Below are 20,806 nucleotides of genomic sequence, written 5' to 3' on the forward strand. Positions count from 1 at the left end.
TTTTGTACTTGTCTCTACCTCTGTAATTCTTCTTCTCTAGACATCTAGCAGCAATATGACCAACCGCATTGCAATTGAAACACATGATGTTTAACTTACCTTTGAACTTTCCTTTACCTCTGTGAATTCTCCTTGCTAGAAGTGCTTCAAGTTGATCTACATCTTCCTCGCCTGTATCACTATCACTAGACACATATTTTGTCTTTTTCTTCTTCTTCTCATTAGGTTCCTTCAATGACAACATAACTTTGAAAGTAGATTCAAAATTGATAGGTTTTTAATTATCAAAATTAGATAGCTCAAAAGTAGTGAGCCTAACCAGCAGACCTTCAAGAGTTAGATCATTCCATGGCATGCACCTCAATTCTTGTATCGTAGAAACTCTAATAGCATAAATGGGCAGAAGTGTTCTCAAAACCTTGCTTAGTACTATACTAGTAGCTCCTCTTATTGCATTAACAACATCTTTTATCCTAGAGAAATATTGAGCAATATTCTCACCTTCTTGCATTCTCATATCATCAAACTTACCTCTAAGACTTTCAACTTTGGCTCTTAGAACATTCTTGTCACCTCCATAGATCATGTGTAGAGCATCCCACATTTTCTTTGCACTACTGCAACCTTTAACATCATCAAACTTGACATAGCTTAGGGTAGAGGCAATCTCCAACATTTCCTAGTTGTGTTCTTTCTTCTTTTTCAGATCTTCAACAGTTAAGACTCCAGCAAGATCAACATGCTCAATAACAATGGCAAATTGTGCATGATCTCCAAGACCTCCTAGGTGTAGCTTCATCAGACTTTTCCATGTAGGAAATTTATCTCTATTAACCTTGGGTACCTCTCTTTTTGACATCTTGATCTTGTTGCTTCTAGTACCTTCAAAATAGTCCTCTTAAGCAGATAGATCTGATACCAATTGTTAGAATTCTTTAGAATACTTGAGAGGGGGATTAAATCAGTTATCCAAAGAATTTCAACAAAACCTATTGGAAAGATAGAATATCAAACCTACTTGAGAGACATTTTACTAATAGTGTAGAGTGCCATGTCATTTGATTGATGAAGAGGATTTGAAGAGAAGAGATAGCAAGGTGAGCTAGTGAGTATTGAGACATGATAGGTATCATGAAAATACAATGGAAACTTGATAAGTTATCACTTGAAAAGATATTGTGTTTTTTCAATTAATACATGAAGTGAGGAAGACAGTTAGATGAAACTTAAAGTTTTTGATTAGGAAAATAGGTTTTGAAGGAACCCTAAAACCCTTTTTACAAAAGATACTAAAGATATAGCATTAAGCCCATAGGTACATCATAATACAAAAAAATAGAGCCAACAAATAACAAAAGACAACAAAACCAAAAAAAATGAAAACACAAAAAAAAAACTCTAGACCAAAAAGACACAAGAACCAAAGGGAAATATCTCATCTTCTTCAGCATCTTGGTCGCTTGCAGTTCCAGTTGGTCCATGTTGTCCATAGTGTATTTTAGTTGATTAATATTAGAAGGGGCCCTAGTGTTCATTTTCCTTGTGCTAATTTTGGGCATCCTCCTAGTCCCTTCATTACTGTCAAAAGCTCTGCCTTGATCCTCAACAACTCTAATGATGACTTTCTCCCTTGGACTTCCTTTTAACTTGATGAGAATTTTCATGTGTTCATTGAAGGCCTTGAGGATATTGTAGTTCTAATCCACTATATTATGAAGGGTGTCTTCAATTCTATGCACTCTATTATTGAAATCTGGGAACTAGGCCTCAAGCCTATAGAAAGTAGCCATGTCAATTAAGGATCCCATGGCGATAGTTTCATTCCCAATTGATTCCTTTTATTTCTCCCTTCTAGAACCCCCATCCTCTCTTTCAAATCCATAACCTGGTGAAAGATCCATTTTATGGACCCAAAGTTATCCAACAAGCTATTTCTAGCATATTTTAGAAGGTCTACATCTCACTCTCTTCTATTGTCACTTAAAATAATCATTGTGGGGTCAATGAGAGATGGGAGGTCCATTTTTCTTGGCTCCACTTCACCAACTTTTAGATCAATTATCTCCCTCGTGATCCCAAGCTTGAGAGAGTCCATGCTCATATTTTTGAAGGCCACTTTTTTGGTTTTTTGAGGAGAAATGCTATTAAGCATCATCTTGGCCTGGGCAGTGGACATCTGGGTGATATCATCTTCCTCTAGAGAGGAGGCATCCCCATATTGGTCTCTGATAAGATTAAGAGGTGAGTCTGAGATCCTCCCATCTTTCATGTTACACTTGCCCAATTTCTAATTCTTTGTAGAATACTGACTGGTTCTCACCTCTTGATTATCAATATCCATATCATCACATCCTCCTCACACTCATCAGATGAAATAAAAGCCTTATTTGTTTTTTTGTTTCAGGGGATTTACCCATTTTCAAAGGATTCACCATTTTTATCTTCTTCTCAACCCTCTTGTCTTAATTTTTTTTACTAAAGCCTATCCCTTTTGCTTTCAGTGTCCATGGAGTCCTCACCATACCTACCCTCTTCTAAGTCCTCCACTTTCTTTTTCTATTTCTTACTAGTAGGAAGATTCTTTGGGGACTTCAATGGGGTTCTACTAGAATAACTCTTAGCCTTTCCTTTGACTTTTACCATCATCATGTCATCATCTAAATGCAACCCCTCGTTATCTTCCATTTTAGAGAAATCCTAAAAATTCCTTGATTCATGATGGGACTTTACCAATAGAATAGGATTTAATGTGCTCATAGATGAGCAACATTAACTCCTCATAAAGGTGGGGGTTAGTCAAAGCTTTCTCCCTACAATTGTTAATAAAATAATGCATGGAAGATAACATATAAAAAGGGATGTACACCTTAATATCATATCAAAAATTATTTAGAAGAACAAAATAACGTGGACAAATTCTTGTAAATGCACCTCCCAAAGTTACAAAAGGATAAGCTTGACCGAGTATCAATATTAGTCATTTAATGAATGAGTTGAAGCAAAATATTAAGGAACTTATGTAGCAGCAAGAAAAAATAGTTCAAGTCTGGTGTTAGTTATTGTTGAGAAAATGTATGAACAAGTGTTAGTAGCGACTGAACATGGTAATGGTTGAGTGAGCTTGTTAATGTCAAGTGAGAAAGTGTAGTGTATGTCGAGCTACACAGTAATGACTGAGTAAAATAATGCAATGATTTTTTAATGATAACAAAAGTTACAGTTAGATAAAGAATTGATTTTGAGGTCAACACAACTAGAATTTTGAATTATTTAAAGTGTGTGGAAGATAAGGATTGATGAGCTAGTGTATTTAATACATAAGGATAGTTTGTTAAGCAACCAAAGATAAGGATTTGATCAAAAGTTTCTAGAAGAAGAAGGAGAATAAAATATGGAAGGATTCAATGAATCTAACCTAACTAGCAAAGCTGAAGTGTGATGAGTGATTATTTGAGGAGATCACAAGCATATCAATGATGTAAATGTCAATGGAGACCAATCAATGAACCAACAGATGAGCATATGGAGATTAGAATTTGCAAATGAGTTGTACTTTATAGATCAACCTAATGTTATATTTTAATCATCGTATCAGTCAAAATCCTTTAATCAAGGTTGACCTAACAGTCATTTTTCAAATCCTTTAATAAATGTGACATTCTAATGGAATGATCCAAAGTCTTCTAGCTAGGATGCTCCTAATAAGGTGATTAAATCCTTTAACATGGTCATGCCTAATAGTCCATATTATAACCCTTAACAAGGTTGGCTCTTAATCAATCTCACATCAGAAGATTGAAAAGTAGTAGCATGTTACTTGGTCATTTTTTACGATTGGGTTTCCACATTAAATCCTAGTGTCATATATGTGTGATGCATACTATTTACTAAGGTTTTTTGTTGACTGGAACTTTTGTGGAAAACATATGAGGAATAAAGTAGTAGAGAAAAAGTGAGAATATTGTTGAAGTGTGATTACTTAAAGGGTTGCCAAGAAGAATAGAGAAGGAGATGTTAATGAATTTTATTCAATGAAATAGCAAATGAGTCAAATTGAGATCTAAATTTAAAAAGTAAGTTATATCTTAACATACCAAACTTGTTGTTACTTTTTAACCATTGTGAATGTGAAAATCATTTAATCAAGGTTGACCTAATAGTAATTTTTTGAATCCTTTAATCAAGGTGACATTCTAATGAAACGATCCAAAGTTCTCTAACAAGGACACTCCTAACAAGGTGATTAAATCCTTCAATGGGGTAACCTTTAACAATGCGATGTATAACATTTAACAAGGTTGGCTCTTAGCCGAGCTCACTATAGAAGAGTGAACAAGTGGTAGCATGTTACTTGGTGGTTTTTCCAAAATTGGTTTTCAATATTAAATCCTGGTGTCAAAGTGTTATTTTCTTATGTGGATGTTATTATTATGCATGATATATTTTGTAGTGGTTTATTTACTAGTAGTCAACACATATAGGAGATATAGAGTTAAGTAATTGCATGAATAGTTATTTTGTTGATGATATGCTATATTAACCGAGTGTGTTGCTAAGATTGATTAATATGTTTTAAGCTAGTAAAATTTGAATTGCTACATTTGGACCTAAGAATAATTGATTCATTCCTCAATCCCTTCTTAGTTATTCTCATTCATTATAACACTACCTTGGTAATCGCTAGCCTCAAATGAATTCACATTAATTTATGGTCTTTTAGTGATCTCCCATTATCTACTTTTATGGATCTCATTTGTTTCTTTTGAGATATTGTATTCAATTTAGGAATTTGTCTTATTCTTGCATTAGATGGCTTCTGCCAATGTCTAGTTCTCACTTATTTTTTAGGTCAAGATCAATATGGTGACTATTATGATAGTTTTTCGGGTTTGACTTTGTGGTGTTTTCTTTGGAGCTAGATCATACTTGGATCAATATTTGTCGTCATGTGAGATTTGGGCTCTTTGTAATTACAATGTAATCATAAATTTGTTATTTATTAAGAAAAAAGGTTTTGAAGGGCCCCTGAAACCTTGTACATGGAAACCTTGAAGATTAAACATTGAGCCCATCAAAAAAAATGAGACAAAAAATGATAGCATCATTAGATGAAAAAAATCCAGCAATGAAAAAAACAAAAAAACCCACTAAATAATAGAAAACACAAAATACACATGAAGCACTAGAACATAAATGAACTTAGCCCATATTCTTTAAAATCTTGCTAGCCTGCATCTTGAGTTGGTTCATCTTCTTAGATGCTTCCTTAACTTAACTTACATTAGTAGACATAGTTGCATCCATCTTCCTAGTACTATCTATGGTCCTCTTACCCGGCCCACCCTTGCTATCAGTAGCTCCACCTTGATCTTTAGGAAAAATAATAATGGCTTTCTTCCCTACAAATTTCTCCAAGTTATTGATGAGAATATTGATATGATCATTAGAGGCTTTGATATTTTTATAACTATGATAAAAAATACTTCTTGGAGTACTTTCAATACCATCAACCTTGTTGTCCAACTCTGGCACCTTGTCCTCCAGTTTTTAAAAGGTCACCACAATTGTCAAAGATCCCATCATAGGACTTTCCTTATCAACAATGTGTAGAATCCTATGGATGTCCATCCTACCCTCTAGTAGACCTATCTTGTCCTTTAAATCCATAACCTGATGGAATAGCCACTTGATGGATCTAAAATTCTCCTATTTTGGAAGGACCAAAGGAGACTTCGATAAGATTCTAGACCTAGGTAGCATGGGTGGCTTGAATTTCCTATTCAACCTCCTTGATAATATTGGTCTTTAAAAAGATTATGAGGGGATTTTGTTCCCTTACTGACACCATCATCACCTTTCCCAAATTTCTATTTTTCCTCATGAGATTCACATTTTTATTTGTTCCCTCCTCTTCAAGGTATTTTTGCATGTCATCAGCCTCCTTGTCATAATCACTAGAAGATATAACAACTTTGGCATGTTTCTTGGTCATAGGGGTTTTGAAACTTTTCAAGGTTGGGCTATCCTTCTTTTGTAACCCATTCCCATATTTATTTCTACTATAACCTACATCCTTGACATTAGTCTCCATGTCTTCATCCTATTTGAGGTAACCATCATCAAATTCCACAAATTTCCTACCTTGTTTCTTACCCAAAGATACATTCATTTTCTTCCTAGGCGACTTCACAGGGGCTTTAGAAACAAACCTGTTACCCTTAACCTTGCCTTTTGGAGCCACATCATCATCCTCTAAATGTAGACCCTCATTCTATTCAGTATTAGAGAAACCCTAAGAATCCTCTAACTCCTCTTCATCCTACACCATGCTCTTCAACTCAATAGATTTCCCCATAGAATGTGTTTTATTGTGCTCATAGATAAGCAACATTAAGCCATCGTGAAGGGGAAGATTGGTGAGAATTTTTGATCTTAAACCATTAATATTGAAATTGATTGAGAAATAAAGATAGAACAAAATGGATATACTAATGACATGCCAAAAATAATTTAGAATGGTAAAATGGTGCGAGAAAACCCTAGAAAATCGATCATCCAAAGTAATGTAGTATACAATAACACTCAAAAAAATCACAAGAGCTTCTTGATATACTTGGGCAAGAAATAGGTTTTACCTTCTTGCTTGACTAGGTTCTCACTCTCACCCATCTCCTTGGGAAACTCTTCAATAACAACATTTGATAACTTACAATCCCTATAGAATTTCTTTCCCATAATTGGGATGCTTGTCATATTGGAGATAAGCTCCTCCATGATGGTAATATTCCAACCACCGACATTTAGTGTGCCCTCATTCCACTTTCTTAGGAACAATTGCATGAATTGAGTATTCCCACCATGGATTCTTTCCATGAAGGTGATCAAACCTCCTTTTTCAAGAATCTCCCAAGCTCTGGTGTATCATCTCCAATTCTCACAGTTCAAGGGTTCTCGTCTCCTACATCAGCCACCTATGTTTGCACTTTGATTCTTGCTAACTAGAAGGCAATTGTAGAGAGTATTCACACAAAGAAGTAGCATATGAAGGTAATAAAAGATAATGAATATAAAAAAAAAACCATAAAGCATGTGAGAGAAAAAAGATATAATTACAAATATCATCCTTTCTCCCCTTCTGACATCTCATAATCAGAACTCCATTTCTTCTAAGTACTTCCATTCCCATTAATAATTATCTCTTCTTTCTCGTTAATAATGTCAAAACTAATGCTTGACATTACATTCAAAGGAAAATTTGTATTTCATTGCCAGATCATCTTTTGGTCACACCTCACCACTACCTTGGTGATGACATCAACAACCAGACTCCTAGTAAACATGAGTTATATGGTATTTATCTATAGTATTCATAATATGTTGTCAAGTTTTAGTCTTACCCCTTCAAAGCTTGAGTTCATTGGTAGAATTAAATATGTGTATGAGTGAGATGTTTCTAAGTCTATTTTAGGTCACTCACTTCTCATCTTTCCTGAGTACTCTTCTTACTTTGTTTTTCAGGTCTCCCTTTGCAATATTCTTACCTAGTCCTTCTAAGTAGGTTTTCTATTTTTTGGTGTGCATGGGGATTAGGTGATTTAGGCATGGTTGGGATGCGATATTGCATCCTCCCTATCAGAACTAATTCTTCTGCATTTTATTCTCTGATATCTTTCCCTAACATTTTATATCTCATGGATTCCAAGATTTTGAGCTGACTTTCCCCTTGTGTGAACTATATCAAGTGAAAATTTGATGGATGAAGCTGTGAAAATGAGTAATAGGCTATGAGTATGATATTTTCTACACTCAAAGGCCTACGAAGTTGTGTATCAATGCCAAGGTGAGTCTCATTTAGATCTGTGAAGATAAGATTAAGTAGTACTAGGGAATTTAGGTCTTTCATTTCTCAGCTACATCTTCATGGAAATGAAGTCATTTTGTTCTATTTTCGAGGTTGTATGAACTAGATCCAAAACTTAGTTCAAATGATAAAATGGTGTGAGCATAATGTTAAAAGAACTATTTAATGACTCATAACCACTAAGGCATGCTCAAGATCTAGCTTCAAGGCCATCAAATCAAAGCAAAAGTTTGAATGATGTTTGTTGTGCTTCAGTCTGGGAGATGTTGCTAAGAAACGATATTTCTACCCCAAGGCAATGAAAAAGATCACTTATCTAGATGCTTTGAGAACAAAAAGTCAAGTTACCCTAAGATACAAATATCTGTGAAGATGCCTAGAGGATGCTTCCAAAGAAGTAAGTATTGGATATGCAAACCCATTATGAAGGAAGGGTAGTGTTAAAAGCCTTAGGCAGAAAGTGGAAGAATAAAGTGTGCAAGCTAGAAAAAAGGATTACTCTCTGTGTTGCAATTCTGAATAAAAGGCAAATTGGTTTGCAGTAAACCTAAGTGTTTCTTTCTCTCCCACACATGTTAATATTATTAAGGATATCTACATCCGAATTCTGAAGCTAAGTGAGGCACTTCCCACAAAGCTAATTATTTGTATTGTTTAATGACTTTTGGTCATATCACTTTACTTTAAGTAAATTAGGAGTGCTTTTGGGAACTTAGTATTTTATGTGAAAATAAATGGAAATTTTAAATAGTCATTGCTCAGAATTAAATGCAAATCCTATCATTCTAATCATTGGCTGAACTTAATTTCATTCATGTGGCACCAATGCTTAATCCCTAAAACTATTTCATCGAAATTACATGTAACTAGGTTCCTCAAGTTTATTTGAATGGCTATTTATTGAGAAATGCATCATGTGCAATCATAGAGAATGGTAATCTAAGTTGCTAGTTATGAAAGATTAATTGGCTTGGAGAGTGAGTTAAAAGATTTTGCAGATACATCCATAAAGTTCTACGATCTAAGTGATCTTCATAGGAGGCTTAATTCCCAACCCATTCACCCAATCATTTTGAAACTTAAATAGAGAAGATTGGTAGAAGCAATCAGTTTTCGAATGGTAGTTCATGCGCCTGAGTTAATGAAGAAGTGCATAGAGAGATACAACCTAAAAATAAAGTATATTTTGTTTCTAGACTAGTCCATTCTCATATCAATTAACAAGGCACTAATGTAGTCAACATTTGGCATCCCTATGCTAGAGCAGTATTATGATATCGATTTTGGGTCCTCCACATCCATGTTTAATGAGAAGAAGACCCTTAGATGAGAAGGCATGCAAAGGACATGGTTCCAGACTGCTCGCTCAAGGAAGAGAAAAATGTCAAAGACTCTATTTGGCACAAAGCTAAAGTAAGAGATCATGGATATCCTCACACTCCTCCTCAAACTAAAGGGAAAAGAAGAGATTTTGGAGTTCATTGAGCACCATTTCTTCCTAGTACAAGAAATATGTGCTGAGGATATGAATATTGACTGGGAACAAATCATTTGTAACTCGCTTCATGGTTGAATTCTTCCAGAGGATTTAAGAAATTCTACATCTCGTCTTATTGCTTTAGCAACACACCACTTGTGGCCCAGTCTCCCTAGCATCCCAAATTATGATGAGTGCACTAGAGTCTATGAATTCTACTTACATCTACAACTAAAAAGGAGCTATGAGGAGTATCTAGCTATCAATGATGCTTTTATAATGAGGTTGTGCCGAGAATGACAAGGATGTGTTGAATGGAGGTTCTCACCAGAGGAAATTTTGGCTATAAGCCAGTTTGGATGCTCATTCATCTAGTTTTTTAGTTTCTCCTATTTGTGAATAGGAGCTTATGTTGAATTTCCCAAAAGGTTGCCTAGATATTTAGAGGACAAGGTAGTTCTAGTCGATTTGTGTTGACAAATTTTGGAAGTGAACACCATGTGTTCAAATGTGAAGAATATTGTCAGGATTCCATTCCCTATAGTGGTATGTCCATATTCATATGCCTCCACATCAAATGCTTTGAACCTGGTAAACAACTTTGAAAGAAAGATCAAGTTGTTAGACTATGAGATGCTCAGGCCTCAATACAATCTAGTTAACTTTGTGAAGGATCATCTGAAGTTGGGATATGCCTACAGGCATGTCCTAGATATTGAAGACTTGTGGTTTGGGTGTCTCAATGAGTACCAAACTTGGGATATATTTTGGCCACGACTAACTATTGAGGAAATAAACTTATATAATGATTTTGTGGATATTTTTGACCTTGCAAATGATGGAGCCTACATGCATGCCAATGCTATCTACCCCACTTGCGGACCCAGTCATTGACACAATAGAGGTTCTCATGTGAGGGATAATCAAGAGAAAAAACAAATGGGTGGAGTGGACCAAAGAAAGAAAGAAAAGGACTGGGAGTACTGCTTCCACAGATGGAGTATTAGCTAGAGTTGCCCAGTCAACTACAACAAAAACCACAATGGCCACTACATCAACATTTGTAGGGCCATCATAGTCCATTGGCCAAGGAGGAGACCAATCTCTAGAAAATAATGTGCCACTCACTCCTACTCATGAATATGACCCTCTTTCAACTATAGAGAAGACTAGAGAAAAGGAAGATGACAAGGATAAGGGAAAGGAACAAGAAAAGTTAGTGGCTAAGCCATCGTTCCCTATTCAAGTCATCAATTTGGATGGTGATAATAACCCCATGGATGGCTAGGAACAGGAAGCATCTTAGCAAGGGGATACTCTAGCCCTTTTAGTAACCAAGGTGGTAGCCTTCCATGGTGTCTCCTAAAGCAAGCCAACTCCATTAATCTCAAGGAAGTTATTTTACCCCACAACACTACAATTTACTATCAATGTGCTCTCTACAGAGTCTTGGATCAAGGAGAGCATTGATAAGAAGAAGAGGAGATATGCAGATGCATCCTCATCAAAGGAATTGATCACACAAGTCACCTCCTCTCAGCTATCAAAGAAAACAAAGAAGCAGAAGATAGTTGCTACACTGGCTACAAATTCAATGACTGGTCACATGCTACTTGAGATTGCTGAGCCTCAGAAAGAAGGAAGGTTCCATGAGCTCTCAATGAATGACTTCCAAATTAAAATGTTGGATCTTAGCATTCCTATTCATGACTCCATGGTGAACATGTAGAAGTCAACTAATGCAAAAATTGAGGACAAGCTAGAAGAGCTTAGAGAAGATAATGAGATATTAAAGGGCTCAAATAGAGAGCTAGTGGATTACATAAAGTCCTCACTCGAAAGAAATTCATCGAGTCAATTTGACCTAAATGAAGAGGAGAACAATAAATTACTCCTAAATTTGTAACAATAAAGTTAATTCTTGAAAGTAGGTAGAACTTGGGTAGATCAAATAAGGGCTCAAGGTCCCCCATTGGTTGAGAATTTGAGAAGCTTGGTCTTGGATGCTCACAAGCTTAGAGAAGCAGCTTCAAACCATCAAACAACTATATAGAAGGTAGTAGATAAGTTGACAAAGCAATTGGCCCTTCTACAAGAAGTGATAGATATGAAGACCAATGTGGCCATTACTCACGAGATTCTAAAGACTGGCAAGGAGTCACTATTCCACTGAAAGAAATCATTGGAGTTTGTCATAGAAAGCCCTGAAAGATCCATGAATGAACTCAAGGATGTACATGACCTAGTGCAAAAGATCATTGAAAATTTATTTCAGTATTTGAAGATCTTGCACACAGAGCCCTTTGTGTCTACTAATGGAAAGCTGGTGGACATCAAAAGAATGATTTTCAAGTTCTTGGTATTTGTTGATGAATTCATTGACTCACTCAACTTCCAAGTGTCCAAGATCCAAGAATTCTCAACAATGGATGTGATCATAAAGAGGGCAATGGAGAAATTCTAGTCAAGGGTGGCTAGAATTGATGAACTGATAGAAATGCATGACTATTGGATGGTCTGAGCTAACAATATCCTCATTCTAGGTATCAAAGATTTGGATAAAGTAACTAAAGCTATGAAAGCTTATAGAGCTAAATCAGTTGCTTCTAAGAAAACATGATGTTCTGATGCTTTTCTAGACATATGTCATTCTTCTCCTCCTCTTTCTTTTGTCTCCATTCATGAAATTTTGTCAATCTTTGTAGTAGACAATGGTTCATGCTTGTCCTATTTTTAGATTATTTTGTTTAGAGATTCTCTATAAAGCAATCATCCAATGTAACCAACCATTTTGAGAAGGCCTATAAATGTAATCTTTGATGAAGTTAATAAGATCGACAAAATTTACTTTGGGAAAACCCCTGTACTTGGGACTACTGTGTATGACTCTAAGTTTATTTTATGTTTTTTTGTTCATCTATTTTAGAAGTTGATTTTATAGAATGAATGTGTTAATTTTGATAGTTGAATGAATGTGTTAATGTTGATAGTTGAATGAATGTGAATGAACTTGGCCTTATTTCCTTTGTTCAATAGATTGTATGTCTTACTATCTTCAGCATAAGCATGTCTTTTATTTTCTTTGTTGTTCATCATGGTCTATGTGTTTAGTTTAGTTCATTGCATAAGGAAGCTAGAAATTAGTGTGTGGGGTAGCTGAGGGATAGACAATTTGGTTATTATCAAAACATTAGCTGATCTATGTGATCTGGGAATTACTATTTTCACCATCTCTTCCTTTCTTCCTGTTGTTGTAGTTAGTTATACATATTTCCATTTCTTGCATCTAGGTTGTAATAGATTGAATTTTGTGAGATAACCCCCTTATTTTCCTAGGTTTTTCAAGGTGTTGAGCAACTTAGTTTTTCCCTCTCAAGTACTCTCTAATTAAGAGCATACCCCCAAAATCTGAAAGACAAATTCATTGCATATCTTGCACTCATAAGGGAGTTGTACCTTTCAATTTAGCGGTCTTTGATAGATTACTACACAGACCCATTCTATTGTTAACTTCTTTGTTTTCCATAAGCCATTGGGAAAGTAGAGAGTCAAGGTACAAACTAAAATATCAAGGAAGACAAATTATTAACCAACAATTTTTGGTGACTCTGCTAGGGAGGTTACTCATACGACCTAAGTTCTCTTAAGTAAATCTACCTATGGATTTACTAAGAAATTTAGGAATTATCTTTTTGACACTCAAATAGTTGAGCTATGTATTAAAAATTATAATAAGAAATGGTCTTGCTTCACGAAGGAAAAATATCCGTAATGCAGTGTAATGTTGGCTTCCAAGATGAGCAAGAGGATATAATAAATCAGTTGAACACCCTCACCTGTAAAAGCCAAAAGTCCCTAGACCAATATAGAAGAGTAAGAAAATGTTGAATATTGGGAGGGAGTGTTATGAGAAAGAAGATTAAGAGAAGCATGCCCATTGTGAGCTAAGATAGTTCACCTTGGATTCTACATATACCCACAATGCTCATGGTATAGGGCAAGTTGACCTTGTATTCCAAGAATTGTAGAAAGTTGAATTCCCTCTATTGGAAGATCCTATAGGAAGAGGGAGAATACACTCGTGGGATCTAGTATATCAAGGTATCTATGGTGTTCTTTTTCTATGGGATACCTAATGAGCTCTATGGTAGAGTAGATGAGAAATGAAAGTATGCATTAATGAAAAAAATACATATTAGAGAGGGCACACTTTCCCATGTGATGCTTAAATTGAATAAGAAACAAATTTCCAAAGCCATGAAAGAGCTCAATAATATATTTATTCCTAAGAGGAGGGAGTTCCTAATTTTGACGAACAAAGTGGAAATGTTGTAGAGGAGAGAAAAGTGACATGGAAGAAAATATATGGATTAATTCCTAATTATGGATAGAAAGATGAGGAAGAAAATGATTGATGGGAACATATAGAATTGGACAACAAAAAAGATATTAATGATGGAATTGAATATATCATTGATACAATTCACAATATGGTGCAACAGAGTGAAGGGTAGAGAAAAACAATTGTAATAGAAAATGAACCAAAAATGATCCTAGTTAGAAATGTGTTAAGTGAGGAAAACGTCATAGTTGATCCTATGAAGAAAAGTGAAGGTCACATACATACTGAGTCGGTACAAATACTAGCTTCTGAGAAATTGATGAAACCTAATCCCTTGATCATGCAAGGAAAAGAGTGTCCCAAGAGTGATGCACATGAGTTTACACAATAGGTAGAATCTACACCTATTACCTCTACCATTTCAATTGTCACAATTAGTCAAGATCAAGGAAAAGGATATGTAATTGATAGTCATGTTGAGAAACAAGATATGTTAGCCAATGATGAACAAAATACAAAAGTACTAGAACAACAAAATGGTGTCAATGAGGAAAATATCAATGAGAATACTAAAGAGAAAATGAATGAAAAGACATGAATTATCAAGTGAATTAGTGTACCATAGGTGAGAGATTGAGTGCCTCAAGACCTTAGATTGACGAAATAATGGAGGCTATACATCTGAGTTCCACAAGTGAACTAACTAATAATGTTGACAAGGAAAAGGATAACACACCTAAACAACACGTGACTATTATTGAGGAGAAAATGATAAATTTGGAGAATATACAAACCAAGGAGACACAAAGACCCAGCATAAATTTACAAACTGAAGGTCTATAAATGACGGTGTTGAGCTCTAACACCTCAGACTCATAGGGGAAGAGAATAAAGAAAAAGAAAATAAAGTATCCAATGGGAATTCAAGGTAATCTTGTTAGACTTGATGAAGTGAACATGACCTAATTGGGACACAAACAATTTAACTTATGATTAGATGAAAATATTAAGTGATGTGTTATCAAGGAAGGCCAAGAAAGAGGAAATGAAAAGAGAATATCAACAAAATTAGTTGTTGCATGAAATCAAGGATATATACTCTTAGAAATAATTGATGTAGAAAACTTGAATGAATAGACCCCAATTATTGAATAATTAGTTCAAATTATGGAGAAGTTAAATGACCTTTATATAGATACAAGAGAAAAACTAATGCAGAGGTCAAAGAGGAAATTTGAGAATAAGGTGATGGACAAAGTTGCAATAGAAATTGTAATCAAACATGTTGAACTTTCTACCATTTTAAATTATTTTGAAAAGTTAATTTTGAATGTAAATATATTATTTAAGAAGTTGTGCCAAGTTTCCCTGTTTACAAAAGAGATAAGCAAACAAATGGGTAAGAATGATGTTGATTTATAATAGAGTGACAACTTGCTGACCTTGGATGCAAGTTCAGGTTTAGTACATTTTTGAAAACTTAAGATTTTTGCAAGGGAGACAATTAGAGTTGATGGAGGAGGAGCGTGAAGTAAGAGAAGATATCACATAGATATAAGAATTGTTGACACCTTATTTGGAGGTAATGTAAAGACATTTGAAATCTACCAAGGATCTGATTCAAAATTATCAGAGTTTATCCATTGCAGATAATATGGTGGACATTGTATATGAGCAATGTTAGTATGCTAATAGAAACCAAATTTAAATAAAGCTTCTACAAACTAAACAAAATTCATAAACTTCAAGATAGACTAAGATGAGCTCTCAATTGAGAATATGAGCCATTAATGGGCTCTCTCAATGAGAAGCTCTCTTGTTGAGTGGCTTTGTCTAAATAGATAGGATGTATGCTCAAGCTTATGCTTCAAAAAGGGCTTCAAATGGAGTTGGAATTTGGGTGTGAGTGTATGGTTTTGATGTAAAATGGCTTCTTAAAATGGCATTATGACTTTACTTCATGGATTGTGTTATTTTGCAAAGGGGAAGGATCCAATTTATAGGCAAGAGGCTTGAGGGATTGAGGGCTAAGATGCAAGGATGGGGAAAAGCTCATGGAGGGCTCAGATTGCATGAGAGGAGAGCACATGGATTGTGCTTCCTTACAGCCAATCAGGGAGTGACACATGTCACAGGGTGAGAGGATGGAGGAAAGGGGAAGGATGAGTCAACAAAAGAGGCTCAAGGGATAAAATCTTTATAAAGACCCTCATAATGGCTTGTAAGAGCAATAAAAGGGCTTGGAAGAGTCATTTATGGCCTAGTGGGCTTCATAAAGTTTTATGGTTGAGATATTTTGAGGGAGATGAGAGCAATTTTGACTTGGGCTTGATTAGGAGGGTTTTAAGCTTGCTTAGGATTGTGCAAATGATTAGAGGATGGATTAGGATGGTTTAGGATTAGCTTAGGGATAGGCAAGTGGATGGCATTTAATGAGGGTGGGTGAAGGAGGAGATATTTGTTAACTTTGGCTTGGGTTAGTAAGTCTTAACCCATGTTTAGAGAATGTGACAAGGTTAGGAGGGGATAAGGATTAGGTTTAAAGACATCTTCTAGAAGAGTCTAGACTTTGGATGAGGATAAAGACTTTCTAGAATAGTCTAGAATTTCCTAGGATGAGGATGAAGACTTTCTAGAAGAGTCTAGAACTTCTTAGGATGAGGATAAATTAGATTTTTAGGAAATAAATAAAGTTTTATTTATTTCAAGGGTTTGGGTTGAGGAGATATTTATTAAAACTTTTTTAATAAACATGACGATTAATAGTTAATCTTAATTAAATATTTTGAGTTGGGATTAGGGGTAGGAAATGATGGGATTAGCCTTTAATCAAAATTAAAGAAGGATTAGAAGATTTTGGAAGAGGTTAGTGGTCTTAAGGAAATTGGCCAAGTTTTGGGCAAAAAATAAATTTTTTATTTATTTTGGGTTTTTTGGTCAATTTATTAATTAAATAATTAATAAATAAGGAAATAATGTTTAAATAAGATTTAAACATTTTTGGGAGGGATTCCTTAATTAAATATTTTTAATTAAGATAAAGGGATTTAATGGCATAAAAATAAATAAATTAATTAAATAATTAATTAATTAATTAATGATGATGTCATCAGAAATTTTTCAAAAAATAAAAATACTTTATTTTCTAAAGGTTTTTAGGTGTCTACAGACATAACTGCCAAATTGGAGGTTGAATATCATTTTCTTGAGAGGCTCAAGCCTAATTTCCATAATACAATGGACCTAATATTGCAATGGCACAAACCATTATTGACTAAGTATGGTCTAATTCCCAATCCCTAGCTTACTATCAAAAGACAACTATGACAAAAACAAGGGAGAAATAATATCGTATAGGAGTTGACAAGGGAGAGGATTTTTTGTTAACCATGGAAGAAAGTAATGTATATAGTTACCAAGAAAAGGTATGAAGCACACCCAAAAGGGGAGTTCTAGTTTTTGAATTTTTTTGTGAATGCATTTTTTATAAAGATGAGTGTTTTTGCCACTAATTCCAAAGGAGGAGATTATTGACCCTAAAGGCACTCTTCTATTAGTGCAAAACACTTAGTCATTTACTAGGCAATGTTGGTCGATCATCACTGTGACTGAGCCATCATTCAAGCCTAGCTATCAAGTAGAAAAGTGAATAAGTTCAGTACATGTTGAGGTAGTTATAGTTTCCAAGTGCACATAAGTGTTACTGAACAATCAATAGTCACCAAGAATTTCAGTGGTTTTTGAGTGATTCAAGAGGTAGCATACACTGAGAAACTCAAAAGGAAGATTTAGTTATGACAGAGTCAAGTTCATGTTGAGGGACAACATGAAAAACAAGAAGAGAAGAGTGCTAGAAGCTATATGAGCTGAGTAACACAGATTTTTTTATTTGTGTTTGGAATTACACAAACTCATATGGAAACCATTTTAAACATGTTTTTATGATCGAGGAGTTAATCATGGAGGTAATTATGCTTGTAATTGCAGATCATTAATCCATATGTTATGTGATCAACCAATCATAAAAATGGAAATGTCAAGTGGAAAAAAGGATGAATCCAAATCGTTGATCAAGATCTAGAAGCTTCATCAGATAGTTATAAAAGAAAGGTTTAAACCAAAATTTTGTTGTTGTTGAAGTTGTTAGAGAGAGAGGATTGTGTAGTTGAAGGTGAACCAAAGGTTGAAGGACTAAGGTGATCAAGCAGTGCAGAGAGGAAATATTGCATATATGTCACATAAGGGGGATCACATATTGGAAAGATAAGATTTGTCATCAACAATCAAGTGTAAACGAAGTATCATGGCATTGATTACATTCTAACCACTGTATCAGGTGAATCTCTTAACAAAGTGGTCTTAATAGGCCTATTGTAAATATCCTAATAGAGTGTTCACTTTATTGTGATGTAATTTTAAAAAATCAATGTAGACTTAATAGTCTTGTAATCTCTTAGCAAGGTAGACCCCTCACTAGGTAGATCATCAGAGGTGATCAAACTTTGTAACCCTAACATGCACACTTCATTACTCCAGTACTAAAGACTTTGTGGGTGTCACCCCCACCACATGTTTACCTTCACCTTGGAAGGTTTCTGCATTGCCATATGTGGTGTTATGTGTTGATTATGTGTTTATGTGTAATTTGTGTTATTAGATGCTAGATTTGATTTTACACATTGATATATAATAATGCACGGTAAAGGTTAAGTTGGAGACATGTCAATAATTAAGATTGAATGTGATTCATGTTTGAAGTGGTAAAATTTTTATAGATCCTAATTCACCCCACCCTCTAGTATCTTAATATATCATTAGATTTTCATTCAAAATGATAACTCATATCATCCATTGAGCAATGCACAAATAAACCGCAAGCTAATCACCAAATGCTCTTTTTTTCTTTTTTTCTCTTGACCTAGTCAATAAGATTGAATCTTTATGCCATGATTTTGGATCCAAAAGTGAAAATGCAAAGAAGAGACCTATAGTAAAAATCAGAGAGATTTCCAAAAAATGAAAGAATTTTAGCAATATCTCTTAATTTGTGCCATAGGGACCCATTTTACCAAAACAAACAAGTTTTAATAAATCAACTATTTGAGTCATTTTATTGCATCTAGATCAAAACAACAAAGAAGTAACCCCTATAGGATTATCAGACCTTTAAAAAATGTAATTCTTTCGTGATATGTGACCAAAAATAAATTTTCATGAAAAATAAAGAAAAAATTATAACTCATGGAAATAAAATTAACAAAATTTGATTTTTTTGACTAAGTCATCTTCGATTCCTCTCCAACCTATGAATTTTTATTTAGATCCAAATATTAAGTCATTCGGAAGATATGATCAAATCTTTCAAAACCTTAGGGTTATTGCCTTTAACTCAACATGCACAGGGGTTAGCCTTAAAAACCAAAGTGAGAACCTTGCAAAATCTCTTGATTAGCTATAATAAGTGGCTATGAAAAACCAAAAATGATAAATACAACTAAAATGCAAGAAAATTAATCTAATAAAAAATGCAAGAAAATAGAGCTAGAAACTTGGTTCAAGGCCTATAATGGGCACCAAATAATGTATGTCAAAATGTGGATACACTTCTATAGACCATTATTATCAAGAATACTCATAGTGAAGATCATCTCAAGAGGAAAACTATAGCTTCCTATCTATGAGATTGTGGTTCTCAAATGAACCTAGTTTAAGCAACCCTTGCAAGGTGCACCATAGAATGGAAGATTCAAAGAGTAGAAGCAAGAGTTCCAATATCCAAGAATCAAGAATGAAATGAAATGAAAGCTGAACTAAGTGAAATAAAAATGAGAGAGTAAGCTAACAAAGAGTTACAAGATCCCCTAATTAGAGTAGGTGAACCGAGCTAATGCATAAAAGAAAAACTAAGCTAAGAATAGAAGTGCAAGATGAGTTCTCCAAGTGCTCTAGAATGAAACTAGTAGCATAACAATAGCATGATAGTGTAAGATTATGTAAGATGAGAGAATGAGAAGAGAGTCTCCTTTCAAAGAGAAACAAACAACAAAGAATAAGAGACAATCAATGGTGGAGAATGAATCTCATGTTGACTTTGTGTAGAAGAATCTCAACTAAGCAACATCAGTGGTGGTGTTTAAGAGAAAAAAGATGTGTGGAGGAGATTGAATATTCTACTCAACTTGGAAAGTGTGCCCCTCATGTGAGACAAACATGCCTTCTCTTTTATTTCTAAAATATGAAAATGCCTTTTTATGTGCACACTTAGGAATAAATAAAATTTTGTGATTTTATTTAATTAAAAGGGAGCAAGTTCTTTAAATTAAATAAAGACTTAGGATAGAGTGGTCAAATCATAGGTGAAAACTGAATAAATAGTAAAGTGATGATTTAATCAAAGATAAGTGAGAGATAAATTATGTAAAATTGCTAGAAAGGAGATCATAGTCTAGAGGACCATTTTTGGGTGATTATAACAATCAGAGACATATCATGGAGAGAAAAATTTGCAAAGAAAAAGAGAGAGGTTTCTTCCACAATGCAGAGCATATATCAATGATGACATGGCTTAGTTTTATTGTTCTTTTACACATATTACAAATTGCTTGATTCCCACTGCTAAGGTGTTTTTTTCAAATGAAAATGTATCAACCAATCACATAACTTTTGTCATTGCTAGGTATAGTATCACAATCTCTATTAATCATCCCAACTCACCATATCACGTATCTCATTTAGAGGCACCCACGAAGTGGTGAATGTACATCATAGTCCAAAGTTTGTAAAATATTTTGGAATCAACCAAGCAGTGCATATCTTATAATACCACAAATAAATCTTAATACATATCATAAATTGATTCAATGATAAATAAAATTTGTTCATATGATTTTTTAAAATGAAGCATCAATATACACAATTCATGTATTTCATTATGTTAAATCAAAAATTGGATGACACTTTCTTATATATTTCATAATATATTTCTCTTTTTTTTTCATAAATAATAACAAAAAACCAAGAATTTTATCAAGAAAGTGTTTTAGCTCTATTTAATTTCTTTTGATCTTTAGTAGCCCAATGTTTGAACATTTAATAGGAACCCTTTTAAAAGGAACATTGAATGAAT

This window comes from Cupressus sempervirens, chromosome 11 (assembly GCF_028749045.1).
Source record: "Cupressus sempervirens isolate cs-2001-9-10 chromosome 11, ASM2874904v1, whole genome shotgun sequence".
Classification (NCBI taxonomy): Eukaryota; Viridiplantae; Streptophyta; class Pinopsida; order Cupressales; family Cupressaceae; genus Cupressus; species Cupressus sempervirens.